The following is a 9,551-nucleotide window of genomic DNA, read 5'->3' on the forward strand; positions in this document are numbered from 1 at the left end:
CTGTGTCCTCTCTACCTAGCTGTTGTGTGCTGAGGTATTTGGAGTGAACTGGCTGTGGTTGTATCTTCCAGGTGGATGCTGCACATCGGTGGACGGACAACACCAATCTGGAAGACAATCTCGAATTGAAAGTTATTGATGTACATGGGGAACCACTGCACACTGTATATTTCATGAGCTTTTTCTCAGCTTCTGTAACAGGAAGGACCTTGAAAAAAAATCTCTAAGGAAGGACAGAAGCTGAAACACATCTGAGACACTCCTGCTGCATCTAGATGTCTTCACACAACCTGAGAGTCTTTAGGAGCCCTGCTGGCCATGGGCTTTACAAATTAGGAACACTATAGATGATCCTTTAGCTCATGGCCACAGCTGATACTGTAATGGACAAGGGGAGAGAAAAAGAGGGCAGGAGAAATGGAGAAGAAATTGCAGTCCTTACAGGCTCCCCAGGGAGTGATGGAAGGATAGGACTATGACAAGACTGTGTAATTGCGAAGAGAATGGTACCAATAATAATTAGAGTAAAACGGGACAATGCTAGTACAGACAAGGTAAACATGTCTGAGCACTTAGAGGGACATAATAGAGATCTAAATGATGCTGGAGTTGATGCCTATCTATACAAGCTTGAAATGACAGCGCACCGATGTAAGACCATAAAGGTCTGTCCTCTTTTTATCACCCCACTGGTTTTTGGTTTTTCACTGTGTTCCTAGCTATAGCCAACCTGCTGCAACTCAAGACTGAGATGGTAAACAACCTTGATTTGAAGATGGTCTCATGCCCAGACACAAAGATGTACCATGTCAGCTTGGGTCAACCTGACTCAAAATATTTAATGGCTCTGGATTGTATCAAATCTATCTCCAGCCTTCGACAACAAAGCAATTTGTGTGGGATTAGGATAGGAGTAATTGCGCTTTGTGACGACCTGTCATGTTTGATGATGTTCAATAAAAATCCAGGGCTTTATTTCAGTATCAAGTCAGAGGGACTGAAACCGCTTTTTCAGGGGGCCATGTCATTCGCTCAAACAAGGTACAAGTCCCAGACCAGAACTACAAGATGCTGAGAAGCAGCGTCAAATCAGTGAATCAGTGCATGATTCCGGAAAAAAGACAAAAAAAAGAAGAAAGATGGTCCTTGGCATCAATGACACATTGTGGACAGAGTAACTTGGCTCCTGTATTGTGATTAACAACAACAGCAGACTAGGATCATTGTGAACAGAACAGAAAGCCTTCAGCACCCAAACTGCTGATTCATAGATGTCTACACTGACAGATTTGAAAGCCGTAATGAACTAAAACATGCCCACCACTGTGCCATCAGTGTGGCGGTAATAGTGCGTCTTGTGCATGCTGTCCACACACTGACTCATCCTCAAGGAGGATCTTTGACGCTGGCAGAAACACTGCTTTCCCTAAAAGAACACATTCAGCATTTTCTCAAACCCCCGAGTGGTGCAGACGGAAGAAAATGGCCTGCTGGAGGCTCAGTCTTCGCCACTGCAACTGCAACAATTTAGTACAGTTTAGAGACTATCATTGTCATCAAAGGTAATCAGGACATGCTGCCAAAAGGCAGGCGGGAAAAAAATGCATAAAACATGACGCCATTAAATATTCATACCATTCTGCTCCCAGTGTGATCACCAGACTTAGTGTAGTATTTATGGCAATTTGAAATATGCTAATTTTGTGGCGTGTGTATACATTAGCGACTGCCACCTTGTCATGGACGGATCATTTAGCTCAATTTGTTTCCAGTAATGTGGGGTTTAGGCATCTCATTTTTAAACAAACACAATGGCCTTTTTGTGTTCTTTAGGAATGACACTGACAGTGACGGTTAGGTACTGCAGTATGTTGCAACAGGTAGCATCTCTTCTACACAGCTCCAGGGTCTCAGACTCCTGGCTTCGATCCTCTTCTCTTGTCACTATCTGTGGGGAGTTTGGTGTGTTCTTCCCGTTGCTTACCATTTCCTCTCAAAGTCTTAAATAAGTAGGTGGACTGTGAAATTGGTGACTAGTTTGAGAGTTTTCTACTGTAATAGTACTCTTCTGAGTGGACTTACAAATAGATGTAGGGACATTGCTGTGAGGATGTGATGGTAGCCACAAGGCCCCAGTGTTTGGAGTGTTATAACCCTCTAGCCAACACATTCAAATTTGCGCATGCATAGTGTGTAAAAATTATTATTTAAATTATTTGAACATACATATTTTTCTCTGAAAAGCAACAATATGCAAGGCACGAGCAACAAGACCTGGAAGACAACCTGGACAACTCAGTTTTCTCACCTTTAACACACCTGATTCAAGTCAGGTAAAGCCTTTAATTAACTGCTGAGTTGAGTCAGGTGTGCCAGGGCAGTGCAGTGGTCCTCCAGGACTGGATTTGTGACACCTCTCGCTTGCAGCATGTTTGCACAGGCTGGGAGTAAATTAACCTCCCTGATCCAAGGACAGAAACTCACAAATCTGGGGTGTGCACATTCACACTGCTATGGCAGAGGCAAGCAACTCAAGTCATAATCCTACAGTGGTAGTTAAAATACCTCTATGCATATATTCGTTTCTGCTAAAGCTCCTGCTCCTATGAGATTTCTAATAGTATGTTAGCACTGCATTTGTGTATTTCATTTTCACAGAGACTTTTGCCACCTGGTTATACAATGCCTCATATTCACACTACAAAAATTATTAAAACATGATTGGTTTATGGTCCATAGTCACTTCCAACATATGTTGTAGTTCTTAGAAATAATTAGGTAGAAGAAACTAAGGGCCAGATACTAGTTGGGTGGTGAATATATATATATATATGTATAATTATTATTAATATTTTTTTTAATCAGAACATTAATATCATTATTTCAGTGTAATTGAGGTGTGTAACTTTCAGTTCAACAAGTAGAACTAGTTTAGGACATTTTCTTCTCCAGTGCACTAATTCTAAGACACAAATTATATTTCATAATTAGCTAATGCATGTTTTTACCACATGGCCACTGTCCATTTGTGGCCTACAAGCTTTTTTAGCCACACTCTCTCTGGAGTCACTGCTGTCAGCTTTTGCTCCTTGTGACCTCAGCCCCGTCCATCCCTAATTAGCCCTTTAATTTCCAGCTTTGTTTGCCAGGGGCCTGCTTGTAGATCTCTCCAAGTGCGACAGCTGGTCTCTCAAGATTCAGAGTGACGCAAGGAGTCAAACAGCCCATTGAGCTTTTGTGTGAGAAGAGCCCAGATGGGATGAAGGCTTGTAAATACAGGAGAAGAAAGAATGTCTCACCTTGGTCCCAGGGGATTGGCCGTTTGATCAGGATCAATTTTGATTTGTTCCTTTTGTCTACGATTTGATAAGCCTGATCTTAGATTAGCCGACAAGAAACCAGAAAGTCCAATCGCTCCACCAAACAGCTGATTACAGCACAAAGATCATGCTAATTATCCCCCAGAGTTGATTAGGGAGCTAAGTGACAAGGTGGCCTGCATTGGCTGAGGAAATTGCTTGCTGGAAAATGGAGAAAAATACAACACAAGAGGCAAATCTGAGGCTGGGGGGATATAATCAAGAATGTGTGTATATTTCCTGCTCATTGGTCCCATTGTGAGCACTGTGTAATTTCAGTAAAAGGTCACAAACCCCAAGCACTGATCTGTCACTGATATTATCTGGCGGACTGGTAGAGGGAGTGCATAATCACTGCCCTCTGTAGAGCTGCTGCAGCTGAGCACAATTATCCAGGAAAGCCAGTGAGTTCTCAAATGCTTAAGGCAAAGTGAGATTTTGTAGGGTGGATTTCAAGTCGTTGTCGATTCCTCACAACACCTAGGTCTCCCCCAAATCACACATTCAACCTCTGCCACTTACCCAACATCATGGTACAGCTCAATACACTTAGATGAGGCCACTAACTGCCAACTGTGTCCTCCTACCAACCCAGAAAGACAGAGACCACTCATCCTCTCTTGAACCCACTGAACTTCAGAGACTTACACCACAGGGATTCAAGGCTTCACATAGACTCTTGGACCTTAAATACTCAACCTGAATTCGAAGAACACACATGAAGCAACTTGAATCTTCTCTGAATTTTTCTCCCTGACATGGGAGCTGATAATGGAAAACCTTAATCATGCCATTTAGGAGTAGAGCTAAGAAGAATGACAGTGTTGATAAGATTTCCAAAAATTCATTGCAAGGGTCTTCGGGAGGGGGCAGGGGGGATGTTGGAGATGAAGGGTATGGGTGGGGAGGAAATGAAAGTGTGGCCCAAGGCTGGTGGGCAGCATGATTCAGGGTTAGGGATGGCTGTCCTGATGAACACGATTTGGTTCGAGGTACCACCCACAGTGAAGAGGCACATCCCATACCTCACCGGCCACAGCAGCAATCCATCTGCATCTACTTCACTCAGAGTCCAACAGAGCATTACACGGACAAATAGGGGCAGCTAAATCAAACCTAGAAAATGGCAAAATCCTGCATCAGTTCCTTTATGAAGTGGAGATTCTTCTGATTACGTGCTAGAAGTCTGACTAACAATGTTGGGTAATGGATTGTCATGATTTTCTGTCCCTATAACTGCATGTACATATTTGGGGTGACACTAGACACTGGGACATAGCTGTAAAAATCTGATTGCGTCTAGCCACAGAACCATGAATGAGGTTAAGTACTAAGATTGTCCTCATATCAAGCACCTTTTGACCAAACATGTGCCACTACAAGCAGCTGAATGCTGGTACTGTGTAGTGAAGAAAATGCAATATTTGTTGGTTCTTTCTGCACTAAGTGGCGCCTTCTTCCATTTCTATGGGAAAATAGGTGGAATATATAAGCATGTCTCATGTATAAACATTAAACTCCAGTGCTGGGTTAGGGTTAGGACACTGTGTCATTAACACTTAAGATGTCCACAAATGTTGTCGTATTTGTTTTACGATCACTAGGGGCAGCCTTGGCCTGGTGGTTAATGAACTTGGCGTATAATCAACTGCTCCATGGGGCGTCGTGGCTAGGGTTGCCCACCGCACCAGTATGTGTTCTCACTGCCCCCTAGTGTTCACTAGTGTGTGTTTGTGTGTGTAAATGTGTGTTTCACTGCATGGATTGGTTTAAATGTGGAGAACAAATTCCTCTGTGTGCAAGCACATTGGACAAAGTGATTCTAAGACACTAGAATAGTGCAATACATAGTGGGTAATGTAGGCAATAGTGAATAGTTTGTTTCCTACCCTCATCCAGAAGTTACATAGTGCAGTTTCTGCAGTGCTGAGCTCAGAGTAGCAAAGACAAAGGCTTTATTCCCCCTGTTACAGCTCAGGGAATCCTCAAAATGACTTTGAAGCACTAATGTAAATTCAGAAATACTACCTAGGGTTGCTTTAAAAGGTACAGTGTTGTAATCCAGTCTTTGGGCCATGTTGTATTAAAAGGCATAGTATTTGGGCAGTGTTTGGGTCGTGCAGTATTCAGGGAGGGGACAGTGTTTTGAGCTGGTTGTTTTAAGGGGGAGCAGCATGTTCCAGCTGTGCTGTTTTCCTCTACACCAATATATCTTTCAGAGGTAAAAGACCCGGGTGACTCAGCAGGTGTTCCAACTCGCAGTATCTCAGAGACACCATGCCTTCCCTCCATTTCTCACCCCATTTTCAGCAGAGGAAGTTAACAAGCAAAGAATCACCTCTGTGACTCCTTGCTCCCGAGGCTGAGACCTCCTCCCTCCAGAAAACTCTCCTGGCTGACCTGCGGTCGGGACGCCGCCACCTCTGAGTGAAGCAGCCATTATCTACCTTGCTCTCAGGGAAGGCAGGAGTGTGAGGCTGGGGCTTGGCTGCTTGTCTCGGTTTATTTACCGAGCAAATAGAAATATCCAAGTGAACGGACGTATTTACAAGCACGCGGTCAGTGGCACCCGGCGTAATGGGGCATAAAAGTTTTATTCCCTGTTTTGCAAGAGGAAGGGTGGCATTTTAAAGCGTCTGCTGGCTGTGGAAGCAGATCATTCAGGCCTTATTGACGAGGATTAGTACCACTGTAATGGATGGTTGTTTCTCAAAGCTACGGGCTGTTTTGTGGTTTGTGCGAGGGCCTCAAATACTTCCAAATGCCAAGAAATCCTGTAAATAATGCACAGCCAGGCTGTTCCCCTCATCCACAGGCGCTTTGTTATCTCTAATAAAATGCTTAAAAAGAGGCTATTGATTAGCAGCGTAAAGGTGTATACTTCCCAGAGCATGTATAACTGAGATGCAAATGTGGAGAGCTTATTTGCACTGACCCTCAGCCCTGAATCTTCACTGCAGTATTCCACATCGCCTCGGGCCAAGACCAGGCTTTAATATTTCATTAGGATTGAACCGAGCCATATGCCGATTTAAAATGCACCCCAAAACCAGGAGGAGAGGGGACGCTCCTTCTGCTGTTGGCTTTGTGGCTTGTTTTACTGAAACAGATGAAGCACAGCATTCAAAGACCTGTTGTGATGTTTGTGTTCCTCATTAAAGCCACTGCGCTGGTATTTACCAGTTGGTATAATTAATATACACTAATCAGCTTTAATATTATGATCATCTCCTTGTTTCTACACTCACTGTCTGTTTTCTGCTCCACTGACCACAAAGGAGCAACTTGTAGTTTTGTCGTTATGGATTGTAGTCCCCTATCAGTTGCTCTGCATACGTTTCTTGCTCACTTTCACCCTGTTAGTTCCCCATAGGAACCCCACAAATCAGTGACACTGAGTTGAATGCTTTTAGAGCACGGCTTTTTTCTTTTTACCACAGTCAAAGCAGTGCCGAAGCAGCCCTGTTGGGTTAATTAGAGAAAGAACAACAACAGCAGACATGCTGACATTTTCTCACTATCCAGACTGATAGTGAGAAAAACGCTCCTCAGTTCAATAAACACAAACTCCAAACATGGCGTTATGAGCCAGACCTTAGCTCATTTCTCTCCTGAAAAGGTCCGGTCTCATCCTGCTGGGCCTCACATGCTGCATTTCTATTAAGTTCCACTCAAATCTGCTAGCTCATAATTATCCATGGTTTTTATAATAAAGCTCAAACACAGTCGTAAACACTGTGTTATTTTTTCCAAGTGGAGGTAACTAGCTGTTGTTGGACTTCTGAAACAGGGCCCGGGAGCGGCGTAGAGCTTTAATAATTTTTAATTACGACTCGCCATTTGTTTTCCCTCTGTATCGGGAACGTAGGTGTCCTCTGGGGCTCAGAGCATAGAGGGGACAATGGGAGGGCGAGGCTTTGATGTAAATGAAGCTGTGGCCGGGGGGAGACTGAGGCTTAAGCTACTGTCAGTCATGGCCTAGACACATTTTCCCATTCACACTTTCTCATCTCAGCACGAGGAAGTTTGACCACAGAGCGCTTTGTGGGGGCAGTGAGGGACTTGGTTCTTCTCAGGGCTGCTTCCTCATGCTCTTTGGATGTGTCTATTTCAGTGCTAATGTATATAGATCTGCACTTAGAATGGAGAGGCTTCTCAAGGACAGGGAAGTGATGGTCAAAGCTAAATAGAGGTACATTCTTTTTCATTAAAACAGAACTGGAAATCACAATCTGACTAAATCAGGTTAAATCACGTGTTAATTCCCCATTATCTTAGTAGATATTTACCTCAAAGGCCATTATTTCAGCCTCTGAAGGCCTTGGGAGAACACAGAGTACTAAAAAACACTCCAAATGGTATTGGTTTTGTAGGTTTTGATTAATAATAAATAATAATAAACGGTCTCACTAAATACTCTCAGAATCTATTATGTACCTGAAGAAGAGCTACAGAGAGTGTGCTGTAATCTGTTTAGCTGTGTCTCAATTACACACTTAATACTTATTCTAAGTAGGGTTTGAGTATGTAGTGTGTAGTGTAGTTAAGTACACTAAAAATCCACAGTGCACACTTAACACACTTGATGGTAATGATGGACACTATTGTCCTACAGTCCAACAGGAAACAGAAAGGGAGGAGCTTCTCACGTATGGAAGGTTTCGGATCTGTCCCAAATAGTGCCCTACTCCCCACAAAGTGCACTTCACAGATTATGAATCTAACACTACTAAACTTGAGGGGTCTACTGTACACGTACAACTATAGACACACCTCTCCACTACTGCTCTACAGAGTCCAGACTAAACACTTCTGGCAGCAGGTGGAGGGCCTTCACTTTGTGATCCTCTTATGGAAATAAAAGAACAGATACGTACACTGGTGTATTTACGGATTCGCAATGGAAGTTTAATGAGCTGCGGAATTAGCGTGGACAGCGGCAAGCTCGTTGATCTTTGAAGACGAAACAATCTGGCACTTTCTTTTCCGAGAGCAGATCCACTCTGATCCGGCAGGATTTGAGCAGAGCCCCCCGCAACAGCCAGCGCTGTGTCACCATGACTTATTCATGCTCCTCAGAGTAATCTGCTGCTTTAATATTCTGTGTCAAAACAGGAGAGAGAGGAAAAGAGAGTTAGAGAGACCACGTGTCATTACAACAAACCAAGATGTTCAAAAAAGAACCTGAAGAAACTTCTGAAACCACATTTTCGAAGTTCACTCATGTTGGACAATTTAGTGCATCTCACAATCCAATTAATATTTTGTGATGTCTAGGCCTGGGCTCTGGGGTTCCCAGTCAGTGGTCCAGATAGCTTCATTTTTTGATTTTCTTCTTTTGTGTCTACTTCCTTTGTTAGAATAAATGCTTCTCGACTGCTTTACACTGTGTGATGCCAGGTGTTGCATGGTTGTTAAGACTCATATCCTAGAGGAAGTGTTAGAGAAATAGAATGTGCTTATGTCAATACAACAAACCAATCTAGAGATGCTAAGAAAACAACAACAACAACAAGCTCAGCCAAACCTGAACGTGAGAGTACGGCCAAACCAAAGTTAAAAATGTCCACCGTGAGGAGCTGGAGGAAATAGACCTTGCATTAATTGGTGAAGCAAGTGGAGATGGATGGAAATGCCGATGCACTTTCTCTTGTGCTGCAGAAAAGCTCTAATCCGTACCACTGTAAATTTATCGCGCTGCAGATAGCAATTATTTATGCGGCACCATATGGCTGTTTTTAATCATTAAAACAGCGTGCCATGAACGCTTCGATCATTTGTGTCGCTGGAGAAAGAAACCTCTAAAGACACATCGTCAAAATATCAATATCTCACTTTGGGAACATTGGGGAAAAACAAAAGACCCTGCCGTTTCTTTATTGAAAGATGGAGGGAGTAGGGGAATGACATTCCCGTTCAGTTGGCATCCCGGAGCTCGTCGGATATGCATGAATTCCAGGCACTGTTTCTGTTTTTTTGGAACCTGTTGCCTCTGTATCTGTGCGTGTTTTAGTCTGAAGTGGCTCTGCTGAGGCTTTAGTCAGAAGATTATAGCTCTCTCGCTTTTAGGCCCTGTCTTTTAAAATGGTGAAATTCTGTGTGTGATCTGTGTAAAAGCAAAGATCCATTTGGCTGAAAAAAAAAAAAAAACACTTCTCAGACACAGTTCTATTGGTGTTACTCATAATGTCA

This window comes from Hoplias malabaricus, chromosome 3 (genome assembly GCF_029633855.1).
Source record: "Hoplias malabaricus isolate fHopMal1 chromosome 3, fHopMal1.hap1, whole genome shotgun sequence".
In the NCBI taxonomy this organism is placed as follows: domain Eukaryota; kingdom Metazoa; phylum Chordata; class Actinopteri; order Characiformes; family Erythrinidae; genus Hoplias; species Hoplias malabaricus.